Source organism: Trichechus manatus, unplaced genomic scaffold (genome assembly GCF_000243295.1).
Source record: "Trichechus manatus latirostris isolate Lorelei unplaced genomic scaffold, TriManLat1.0 scaffold00059, whole genome shotgun sequence".
NCBI classification, from domain to species: domain Eukaryota; kingdom Metazoa; phylum Chordata; class Mammalia; order Sirenia; family Trichechidae; genus Trichechus; species Trichechus manatus.
This window is the reverse complement of record NW_004443995.1, coordinates 841,296-853,913: the sequence shown is the minus strand read 5'-3', so window position 1 is coordinate 853,913 and position 12,618 is coordinate 841,296. Positions and strand designations below refer to the sequence as shown.

The 12,618-nt window shown below is 34.1% G+C and overlaps 1 protein-coding gene across 1 annotated transcript in view; it reads left to right on the top strand.

The window, feature by feature from the left end:
- RBM46 (RNA binding motif protein 46) overlaps positions 1-5,170 on the top strand; it is a 51,815-nt gene extending 46,645 nt beyond the window's left edge. The window contains exon 6 of the mRNA XM_023733487.1: positions 5,016-5,170. The gene's annotated coding sequence lies outside the window, so the exon portion shown is untranslated. The remainder of the gene's footprint in view (positions 1-5,015) is intronic.
- Positions 5,171-12,618: the final 7,448 nt, after the last annotated feature.

Genomic DNA, 12,618 nt, shown 5'->3' with positions numbered 1-12,618 from the left:
ATTTGAATTGTATGGGGGTGTGGGTTGGGAAACACTGAAGCTAATCCAAAGAAACACTTAGGTTTTGTTTGTTTTGTAATTCCTTGGGGTATAGCTGAAGCATAATAAAATCTACAGATTTAAAGTATGCAATTTGATCAGTTTTGATATATGTATGCATCTGTGAAACAGTCACTGCAATCAGGAAAACATTCCTATTACCCTCAAAAGTTGTCTCATGCCCGTTTGTAATCCATTCTTCTTTTACCTTCTTTTCAAGCAACGTCTGATCTGCTTTCTATCACTGTACATTAGTTTGCATTTTCTGGAATTTGAAACTCTTATTTTTGAAATTTTAAATTATATAAATAAGAATGAAGCAGCTGTATTCTCTCAAAAAAAAAAAAAAGATACAAAAGACTGACAAATCTGTGTTTATGATAGTTGTTATATACCTTCAAAGTTTCATGGAAAAATAGAAAATCCAAATCATTCTTACACTTGTTTGGGAAAATATGTAGTAAATTGAAAAAATATTTGTGTTTAAGAACAAATGCAGATGATTTTTTTCCCCAAAAAATGAATCTGAAAAACATGACTCTAGTAAAAATAAATTAATAGAGAACTAACCAACCAGAACTTTATAAGAAAGCAGTCACAGGCAATAACTTTCCTTCTCATCCAGTTATCCATTACTAATATTAACGTACTCATGGCTGCCTATAAAATTTGATGATACTGTGTTCTAGTCAAATTATCCCTTAAAAGTTTCTAATGATTTTTAAATATCAGTTATAAGTTACTTTATCATTTTTTATAACTATATAATTTTTTTAAACCAGAATTCTGAAAATAGTTTCCTCTGCTTTACACTTAGGTATTGATTGTCTTTGCTAGGATAGAAAGTACAGAATGATAAATGTTATTTATATTTAAATGATGTTTTATCTCTGTATTTGAACCCAGTTGTATTTTATGTTCTGGGAATGTACAGTCCAGTTTTTAAAAAAAAAAACTTGTTATTTTGCAGATGAAATTAACTGTTTCATTGCAAGATAACTTTTGGTTACGTTTATTGAATGTTTAGAAATTGAAATAATAAAATGGTGAAATTGGGGATTTTTTTCAAAAATTTCAGTTAAGATCCTGTAGAAATCTGAAGAAATTCTTCAAATATATTTTAAAGGTCTGAGAAATGTATTTCATAGATTAAAAGACCAGGTGCTTCACCCTCATACACTGTTGTAAAATGGTGCAGCCACCTTGGACAACAGTTTGCCAGTTCCTCAAAAATTTGAACATATGGTTACCATATCACCCAGCAAATCCATTCCTAGGTATTTACTCAAGAGAATTGATAACATATTTCTGTGCAAAAACTTACACACGAATGTTCATAGCAGCACTATTCATAATAACCAAAAAGTGTAAACAACCCAAATGTCTATGAGCTGATAAATGGATGAACAAAGTGTGGTCTATACATACAATGAAATATTATTCGGCCATAAAAAGGAATGTAGTTCTGATGCACACTATGATGTGGATGAACCTTATACTAAGTGAAGAAACCAGCCACAAAAAACTATATATTGTATGACTATGTTTATATGAAACGTTTAAAATAGGCAAATCTGTAGAAACAAAGATATTAGTGGTTTCTGGGGCTGGAGGAAGGGGGATATAGGAAGTGATGAAAGTGATGAAAATGTTCTGGAATTAGTGGTGTTGGTTGCACAGCTCTGTAAATATACTACTGAACTGTACACTTAAGAGGTGCCTTGAAAAAGGGCTGAATGTGGAGGTAGAACTCACATAGCTAACAAGGAGAAGAAAGTAACCAATTACAAGGAAAATACACTTTAATAATGGAAGATTATTCTAAAGAGTCTAGTCAGAAACAAACTAAAATAAAAGGATATCCAAATTAATATGAGAAGACATTTTCTGCTGAACTCAATTTCAAGTGAGACACCACAGCACCTGGAAAATCTGTGATGTTTGGTGAAGATGTGTAAGATAAATTTAGTAACAAAAGAAAATGAGAAATTGAGTAAGTCAGTATGTCCATTGCTTACACATCACTGAGAAATGTATTGTGGTGGTATTCATTACCACATTGTTTCTTGTATTGGACAGAGAAAGTTATTAGAAGAGATGATAGTGACTACAGAAGCAGGACCGACTAGTGTGTGGTGTGAGCTGCCTGTCTTGCTCAGAATCTTTCTACATCCAAGCCTTCTGCTAGCCATTACTGCTTGATTAGAATTGACACATAAGGTTAAGCCTAGTATCTGTTCTTGAGAGAGATTAAATTTATTCTATGAAAATATTTGTATTCATTCAAGATACAAAGGTAAAATTGTAGAGGATTTTATCAGACTGTTATCTCTAATAATACATTATATTAGAGCGATAATTTTCAAACTTGTTTTTGCTTTTTTGTGTTTTTGCAAAGGAACGTTTTTTCCAAGTGAAATATTACATAAATCTTCAGCATATAAAACAAGGGAATGGGGCGGGCGGGTGGGAGGTGGGGGCGGGGAGTAGCAAGCAGAAGCCCGGGAGCTTAGAGCACTGTCAATTTCCTTCTCTCCCCCTGCCCACAACAGCCTCTTGAGACACTTCCAGTCAAACCAGTTTGAGAAGAAGATTGTCAAAGTGAAAAAGCTTGGTGAAGTGGAAATGACATTAGGAATTAGAAGGCCTAATTTTTAACTTGTTCTTTCTCCAGTCAGCTGTGGGAATATGGATTTATTACCTAATCAACCACTCTTTGTTTCTGTCATTCATCAGTGAAACAGGTAGTTTGAATTAGAAACTTCTAAAGTCTCAATCTATTCCTTTTTATGATTTTGATAGGAGAATTTGATTAGTCAAAAGCATTTTTAGTATCAGTAATTAAAAAGATAGACCACCCAGTAAAATGATCAAAAGTCTTGAGCAGACACTTAAAAAGATGTACAAATGGGCAATAAATATATCATTAGTCATCAGGGAGTTCCAGTTAAAACTACAATAAGATACAATTTTACATTCACTGGAATGGCTAAAATTAAAAAGCCTGGCAGTGCCAAATGTTGCTGAGGATGTGGAGCACCTGGAACACTCATAGTTTATTGGTCTAAATGTAAAGTGGGCACACTGGAGAGCTGTTGGGCAGTATCTACACTATGACCAGCAGCTCCACTTCTAGGTATTTACTCAAAAGAAGTGAAAACATACATTCACAAAAAGTCTTGTACAAGAATATTCATAGCAGCTTTATTCATAAGAGAACAAGCCAATTAGAAAGAATCCAAATATCCATCTGCAGGTGAATGGATAAAGAAACAGTGGTGTATTTATACACTGGAATACTACTCAGCAGTTAAAAAAGAGCACACTACTGATGCACACAATAACATGAATTAATCTTAGAAATTATGTTGAGTAAAAGCAGCTAAGCATAAACAATACATATTTGGATTCCATTTATATGAATTCAAGAATAGGCAAACCTTATCATGGTGATAGAAATCAGAAAGCAGTTGCAGGGGCACAAGGGAACTGCTGGGTTGGTGGATATGGTTTATGTCTTCGTTTTGGGTGTTTGGTGTTGGTTTTACATGGATGTGTACAGTTATCAAAACTCATTTAAATGAACACATAGGATTTATGCATTTTACTGTATGTAAGTTATATCTCAATTTAAAAAAGTGTTGAGACAGTTAAATAACTGTGTAAAATTTAAATTCTGAAATTGGCTCTGTATCATTCCCTTAAGAAGGGGTAGGGGGAGTACACATCCCAGTCTGAGGCAAAAATGGTATGATTGAAGAGCTAAGGATATTCACTGGGAAGAAAAACCAGGGGTGGGCAAGTAAGTATATGCTAGGAATTTTAACTCATTTCCTAAAAATCAATGAGGCTTTCTGATTTTTTATTTTCTATGATATGTGAATTGTATTTTAGATCTAAGGAAAATATGATTCTACTTCTAAGTTTATTCTGCTAGTTAAGTGTACATTTTATTATCTTAAGTTTGATATGTGTTGTGTTTTCTAATCACCTACATGTTTTTCTTAACATATTTAGATTTTGATTCTAATAAAATTTATTTTTGAATTGCTTGTAAAATCTTAGAATCATCTGAAACTTTTGTTTCCTAATCTTTATAGTATCGTGGGGAATTTTTTTTTTTTTCTCTTGGTTTATCCTGAGTGGATAGTCATCACGGTCAACTTTAAGTTTGTATTTTTGTTTAGTCGCCTTCAAAATGTGGGAATGCCAACAATTGATTAGTGTATTGTAAAATGAAATATTTTCAGTAAGAGGATTATAGAGATGCAGATTTTCCGTCCTAAACACTATGCATGCTAGCTTCTTTATGAAATCTTCCTCCAAAGATAGTTCCTCTATCTACATATCATGATAGGCTGCATTAGCTCTTGATTGTAAACCCAGAGCAAAAGTGATTTCTTTTTGAAATCCACTTCACACATCTGTGAAGAAATGTAACTGCAGAAGTGTAAAATACCTGCTCTTCTAAATCATGTTGTAGATGACCACGTTGTTAAAATTTGAAAAAGCTAGGTGTAGCATAGATATGTGGCTAATACGGAATTAACTGTATTTGCTTAATAGTCTTTGGGGGGAAGGAATCAGAACCGAATTTTTTTTAAAGCAATTTTTCTGGAATACTGTAGGGGCAATGATGCTTCTGTTCATCCTCAGTATTGTAACCCCTCAGGCAAAGTGGATCCTTTAAGAGAAGGAAAGAATTCAGCTGTGAATACCTGGGGTCATCCTTCTTTGTCTGTAGTTCCTTATCCTGTTTAAAAATACTGAAAATATTTTAAACTGATGCTTTAAATATATTGTCTTCCTGGTATATACTGTTTTTATTGATATTATGGTACCATTCATAAAAATAAAAAAGTTATGAAATTATTCAAGTTAGAGTTTTTACAATTCTAGTTGAGTTTTTACATTCTAGAAATTAAACCTATATTTAACTGATTTTTATTTTTTTCCATTTTGTTTTTTTTAACTAGGTCCTTTCTGATGTTGCTTGAGCTTATTCTCCTGCAGTTGATCTCATTCCTGTTGGCTAAACATTAAGCCCCATGACAACATTAAGTTAATGCTCATATGTTTCAGACCTCATTTATAGTGCCCGGAAAATATTACAGAAAAAAACTTCACCTGTGTGTTAGATGACCTAATTACTTTTCTTCCATTCCTAGATGACACCGTAATTTTTATAAATAATCATTTTCTAGCCATTGTCACACCCTTGGCTTATTCTACACTAAAAAACATAGTTGAGTTTTTGGAAAGTACAAGATTTACACATTTGGTCTTTGATATACATACATGCTCTCTAGAAATATTACAATTAATGAAGCAGGAAATTATTGATATATAAGATGAATGTTTATTGTGGAACAGTAATATTTCAAATATAATTGTATTTTTGATAATTTGGTTTAATTTTGAGTATTTTTCTATACTATAAGTTGATAATGGTTTATTGAAGTTTATTTTATAAAGATTTTTACTGTTTTACGGTACCAATAGGACTCTAATGTTAAATTGGTATGTTGAGTTGTATAAATGTTTATAGTAGTATTTAAATAATGAAATATCAGACAGTTACTTTACACCAAATGTTTCTGCAGTCCAAGGGTGAATGTTTCAGCTGGCTTGATGTCTAATACAGTTTCATAAAAAGAAGCAAATATGAATTGGCTGTTTTTTACCTTTTCTTCATGGATTACTCTTAGCCCTAGAACCAGATTTAAAAGAAGCTTCATTGTAGAACAAGATAAATCAGTTTCTCTTTTTCTATGATCCAAAAAACTAAAACAAAACAAAAAAACCTCTCAAAACAATACATATCCAAGAATGTATTCTAGTAAGATCTCTGAAGCATTTTGTCAATGAAGGATATATAATACTGACTGATAAAACTATCAGGATTTGCAGTGTAGTGAATGCTGAGACAATCTTTCCCAGCAGTGTAGTATCATCAGGATTTTGAAAGTTAGAACATTATGTTAAAATGTGATTATAGTTTTAATGCTTTGTCTCTTAGAATTAAATTTATACCCATAAATATGTGCAGTATAATTGTTCATGTATTTATTTACAGACTACAATTTTCGTCGCAGCTCCATAAATAGTCTTTCCCCTGTTAGTGCTACCCTCTCTTCTGGGACTCCCAGCGTGCTTCCTTATACTTCAAGGCCTTATTCTTATTCAAGCTATCCCTTGTCACCAACAGTATCATTTGCTAATGGCAGCCATGTCGGACAACGACTATATATCTCCAATCAGGCCTCATTCTTCTGAAGAAAATATTGTAAACATTAGTATGAAAATGTCTTTGTAAAACATGCAAATTAAAATACTGTTCTATTTTAGAATCGGGTTTGCACATTTGGTTTTAAAAGGATAAATGTATATTTATTTTAACAGTAAAACATCAGCCACAATTCAGAATAGCATACAGTTGTAGAATTTGTGAAGATGCAAGGTTTAAAAAGTTATTCAGTAGTTTTTCTTGATAAAGGTATAATAAACTACTATTCTTTTTAAACTTTTGGGATTTAAAATACTTGTAATTCCTGCGTGGGCATTAGAACCCAGTAGTTTATGTTAATTTTTGCATAATAACTTTGCTACATAGCATTTCACGAATATTAAAACACTTGTAGACAATGGTTACACTAGATTCGATTACCAGGGATCACTATCTGTATTGGAGAGTAGAGCAAGTGTTTAACCAGAAGCAGCTATAACTATTATGTAGAAAGAAATGATGAGGCAAAAAGATTAAGTTGCAAATTTTATGCAGTACAAAAGGAAAAGCAGTCTACCATTGTGGTCCTTGAAACTAACTATAAATATTGTAGTTAATAATTATTTGTTATAGAAATTATAATTTTGCTGTTAATTTATTTAAGATTTTTATAGTTATGCTTCATTTGTGTTTTTGATATTCATTGTAAAGTTGTTTGAATAAGAAGTGTTATGTTTTTTTAATGTTGTAATCATGTGTTGTTTAATTTTTATACTTGAATTCAAATTCTTTGACATTAAATTTATGATGCTTCCAATATGCACTTGTTTTATTTTCTTTGTTGGAATCCAAAAAAATTTTTAGCTCTCTCACTTAATCCCTGTGTCCTTTTCTTGAGAATAATTTCTCTTAATTGGTATACAGTCTTAAGCTCCGTGTCTTGATGGCACCAAAGAAAAAAGTTACTGTAGATGGAAAATTGTTGGTTTTGCAAAACACAGTAGCAAAATTCCTTTTCAGATGTCAGTACAAATATTTTTTTAGTGAGCCCATTGAAGCTCCCTTTTTCTGCTCATGAATAGTTAATAATTCCAGGTCATTTTGACTGCTTAACAGTTTAGTAGTGTACATTTATAACTAATTCCTGATGATGGTTTACATAATTGATACCAGAGACCAAAATCTTTTGACTTTTAGATACCAGACATTAACCATTATTGATCAACTCATTGTGTAGCTGTATGGAACATAACATTTGCATATATAGAATTTGAAATGGTTGCAAATAAATTTCTCCTGCCAACTTTAAAGTTTCCAGCAGAAGTTATATGGGGAGTAAATTCCATTAGTTTTCATCCTCTAAAGAAGGTTGATACTGTATAACCATATGCAGTACTTACTTAACTTTCCGGGTTAACCTTAGGTTTTCTAACTTAGATTAGTGTAGGTACCATACTTAACCAACACTACTTTTTTTTCTTCTGATGTAACTCTGTGATTTGCATGAGAGTTTGCAATTTAATTGCTATGTATATGACTCACAGGTGCATATCACTTATTCAGCTAACATATAATGAGTTTATTTTGTCAGCTACTGTGGTAATACCTTTGGGATAGAGAGATGACTCAAACAGTAAACCAAAAGAAAGACACATTAGTTTTTCATAGATATGTTTGGAATGACCCAAACCATAATAATTACAAGTTTCCACATAGCATTTTCACTTTGAATAAAATATCTCAAACAACTGAGTTTACCAGCCACACAATGTATTTGGTGACCCATGATAATATGATGAGAAATGTATAAGCTTTTGTACCACTTCTACCACGTAATAGCACTTTGAACTTGAACACAGTTTTTAATTTCTCTGACCCATACTTTTCACATCTCTAAAATGGCAATAAACACTTTATTATGTTGAAGGTAAAACATCTGACAAGACATTCAAATGGTGGCTGATACTACTTGAATATAATTATATGAAGAGTGTACTTGTTTATTTGTATCTGTTTTTCATCTCTTCCCTTTAGCCAGAAATACAGAATTAGCACACACATGTCAAATAGGGTTCCTTTCTGTGATGTTACATTGCTTTTGAAATATGGATGAGCAGTTAACCTGATTCATACTGCATATGAAATTTCTTTTGACTTGTGAACATAGCTACTAATTCTTTGCTGCTTCAATTCTTATGGTATAGGTTGTATAGGGCCTTTGCCCCAAATGAGGGCTTCCCTAGTGTGTTGATATATCTCTTAGCCATATGATATATAGCTTATTGGGCAGGGAAACAATTCTAAAACACAATCTCTTATCAAGTTCTGTGTGCAACTTTGTGCAAGGACCATACCTGAGAAACACATCCTGTTAGGGAGCCATGATCTAGCTTGCCAAAAATCCCATGTAAGCAGAAAGATCAGAAAAGCTATGCAGAAAAGTTCTCTTTTTTTTTTAATGAGGAAACTTCAAATATTGTGAGAAAAGTTCAAGGGATTTTTATCCTAGTTAGGTGGGTAAGGGATCCAATGAAATTTGTGTTTCCGATTTTGAACCTAATTAAACTAGTGAGCCTTTAAGGAAATGAGCATTCTCGTACTTTACTGGGGGGATTTTAGATTGGTGTAATTCATACAGAGAGCAATTTGGCAGCTATCATCCAAAACTAATGATACTTAAACCTTTTGACCTAGAAGCCCTACTTCTGGGATATACTTGTTTTATGAAATGATAGATGTTAAAGGTTATTCATTGCATCATTGTTTATAACCCAAGTATCAATAGGGGACTGCTCAGATGAAGATACATTCATCAGTGCATACTACAAACCTATAAAAAGAATGAGGATGCTCTGACATAAACATAATATTAAGTGGAAAAAAAAGTTCAGAAAAGTGTAGTATAGTATGCTATATTTTGGGTGAAGTGGGGCATGAACATACATTTGTATGTGTTCATATGGGAGCTCTGATGGCATGGTGGTTAAGAGCTTGGCTGCTAACCAAAAAGTCAGCAGTTCAAATCCACCAGCCGCTCCTTGGCAACCCTATTGGGCAGTTCTACTCTGTCCTATAGGGTTGCTATGAGGATCGACTCAATGGCAACAGATTTTATATTTGCACACAAAACTCTGGAAGGATATACAGAAAACTTTATGAGGGAAGGGGATGAAGTTACACTTTAAAATTACTTTTTACTGTAGCCACGTTATAATGATAAATATGTAGTTTTGTAATTAAAAAGACATATATTCTCAGAAGAGAAGATCCCTAATAAGCCATGGTCTGAATGAAGAGAAACACATTAGGAAAAGCTCCACTGGTCTATTTACCGGGTGATCAGAAGTTAATCGGTTTTGAGTAGGGACCTTGGGTAAACACATCAGTGAAATAGCTGTGCACTTCACAACTTTTAACGCAGTGGATCCAGTGTACTTGTAATGTCTGTCACTAATGATGTGTGTATAAAGCATGTTCAGTCTCTAGTATGAAAATCACAGTGACAGTCCCTGGGATTTAGGTACATCATAAATTCTTTTGAGAAACAGCTCTAGGCTAGCAATTAGGCCTTAATAGAGACTGACCATCATAAATTGGAATTGGGTGTTACTTGATGCACCAAATTTGTAAAGTCGAGCATGCTCAGCAGCACCACAACCAAGTGGAAATGGTGTATAGTGACAGTTTATGGCCTCTTCCAGCTATCCTGCCATCCTTTATTGAATCACGGAGGGTTTCTAAGATCAGTTTACTGAAGAAGGAAAAATTTGGAACCTAGTTTCCTAAGGATAATGGAAGTCACCAAAAACCAAATTTCTTTACACATCATCCAGAAACTATACAGAACAAGAGCAAATAAAACTACACATGATCCACACCTTTAGCATAACATAGAAGATGGAAAACTTTACAACCTTCAAATTACCTGTAAATTAAATAAATATGAACACCAGGTTCCAGGAAAGTTAATTTTTGAGCTTTTGCTGCAAGCCTTTGGGTAGAGCAAGGGGTGCGTTGAAAGGTCTGGAAAAACTGCACAGGGAAGAAAATGGGAGTAGAGGACTAAGGGTGAGTTTTAAAGTCTGCTCTGAAAATATTGAAAAGAATCCTGGTAGATACAAACACTGATTAAAGGAGAAGAGCTTAAAATTTCACAGACTCAAGGTGGCAGACTTGGAAAGGCATTGCTTTGGGGAGAGAAGAGGGTCAAAAGTAAGGGTGAGGTGCTCTTTGGATTGTGGATGGTGAAGGGAAAAAAAAGCAAAAGGGGAAGTTTTGGATCCTTCCAGACAAGTGAGAACCACCAAAAGAGAAGGGCATACAGTCCCTCTCCCTGACAAAATAAGTCCATTAAAGAGGTTTCATCCTAAGATGGTACTCTGCTCCACAAAGAACAGAGGACATTCTTGAGCCTGGAGTCTTACAAACCACGCAAAACTGCTAACCTTATCCATGAAGTGAATAGGCAAAAGCAGTGCACTTCTTCACAAAACTACTATAAAAATAAAACAGAAATAAGAAGCAAAACGTTTCATCTGATGAAATTTTTTTTCCAAGAAACCAAACAGTAGGAGAAAACAGTAACACAACACTCTCAATTGAAATATCCTCAAGCATTTGGCAACAGAGAAAAACACCTTGCAAGAACTCAGGGAGTATTACCCTTCTGGAATCTCTGGATGGGGAAAACAATTAATGAGCTTGGCTGTTAACCGAAAGGTTGGAGATTCGGGTCCACCTAGAGATGCCTCAGGAGAAAGGCCTGGCACAAAAATCAGCCATTGAAAACTCTTTGGAGCACAGTTCTACTCTGACACACCTGGGGTCACCAGGAGTTGGAATTGACTCCACGGCAACTGGCGGGAGCGGTGGAGGCTTCTTGAGGAATCTACTAGAGAATGAGTTTCTAATGAAATGACTCCAGGAAACTGGCAAAAATAGTGATGGTGAGTGTTCAGTATATTTAACTGTAGATATAAGGCTAAAAAGTAGGGCTAAGGGTGGAAATAGAACACATAAATGTTATATGTAGTTACAAATAGAAATGAAACTAAAAATGGGAGGAGAAGGAGGGAGGCAAAGAGGACGGTGGAATAAGTTCTTTATTTTGTAGGCAAAAGATATTCACTGAGAGGACCCCATAAAAAACTGACAACCAGGCTGTAAAGTGTTAAATAAGAAAACAGGGACTAGCTATAAAACATACAGGTAAAAATATGACCACTAGAGCAAAAATAGAAACCTTCTAAATTTTAAAAAAGAACAAAACTTCTGTACAAAAAGGATACATTAAATATAACAATACACACAGTAATTATGTCCTAAAATGACAATTATAAATCTGAATGGGCTTACCTGAAATTGACTCACAGAGCAAAACCAAACTCTATATACAAGAAACAGACCTAAAAGTGATTCATAAAGGCAAAAAATAAAGGCGTGGCAAGTGACTACAAGGCAAATGAAAATAAAGTTTAATTACATATGCACAGTTGGTAGCATAATTTGTAATTGCAAAACATTCCAAAAAACCTAAATGTTCATACATGGAAAATTGGTTGAATAAACTGGCATGTCTATACCATGAAGTATTATAGCAGCTGTAAAAAAGAATGAAGAAAAACACTATGAACTGATATGGAGTGATTTCCAGAATGTATTAAGTGAAAAAGCAAGTGTAAAAGAGTATATGCATGCTACCTTTCGTAGAACAAAAGGAAAAATAGAAAATATACAGGAAGGATAAGCCAGAAACCAATGAGACTGGTTACCTACAGAAGATGGGTGGGAATGAGGTGGGAGGGATGAGGAAGAGGTCAGTGACAAATCCTAGAATTATCCTTCTTGTACGGTTTTTACTTTTGGAATCATTTTAGGGGAAAAACTCCTAAAACAGAATACAAATAGAAACAAATGAACCTGACTGTATTTCAAATAAATTTAGCCACTTTGAAGGAGAACAAAAAAGAGCTAACCCAAGTGTCTTAGTTATCTAGTGCTGGCATAACAGAGATACCACAGGTGGATGGATTTAACAAAAAAGAAATTTATTCTCTCACAGTCTAGGAGGCTAGAAGTCCGAATTCAGGGTGCCAGCTCCAGGGGAAGGCTTTCTCTCTCTGTCAGCTCTGGGGAAAGGTCCTTGTCATCAATCTTCCCAGGTGGAGATGCTTCTCAGCGCAGGGACCCCAGATCCAAAGGATGTGCTATTCTCCTGGCTCTTGTTTCTTGGTGGTATGAGGTTCCCTATGTATCCCTGCTCAATTCTGTCTTTATATCTCAAAAGAGATTGGTTTAAAACACAACCTAATCTTGTAGATTGAGTCCTGCCGCATTAAGATAACTGCCTTTAA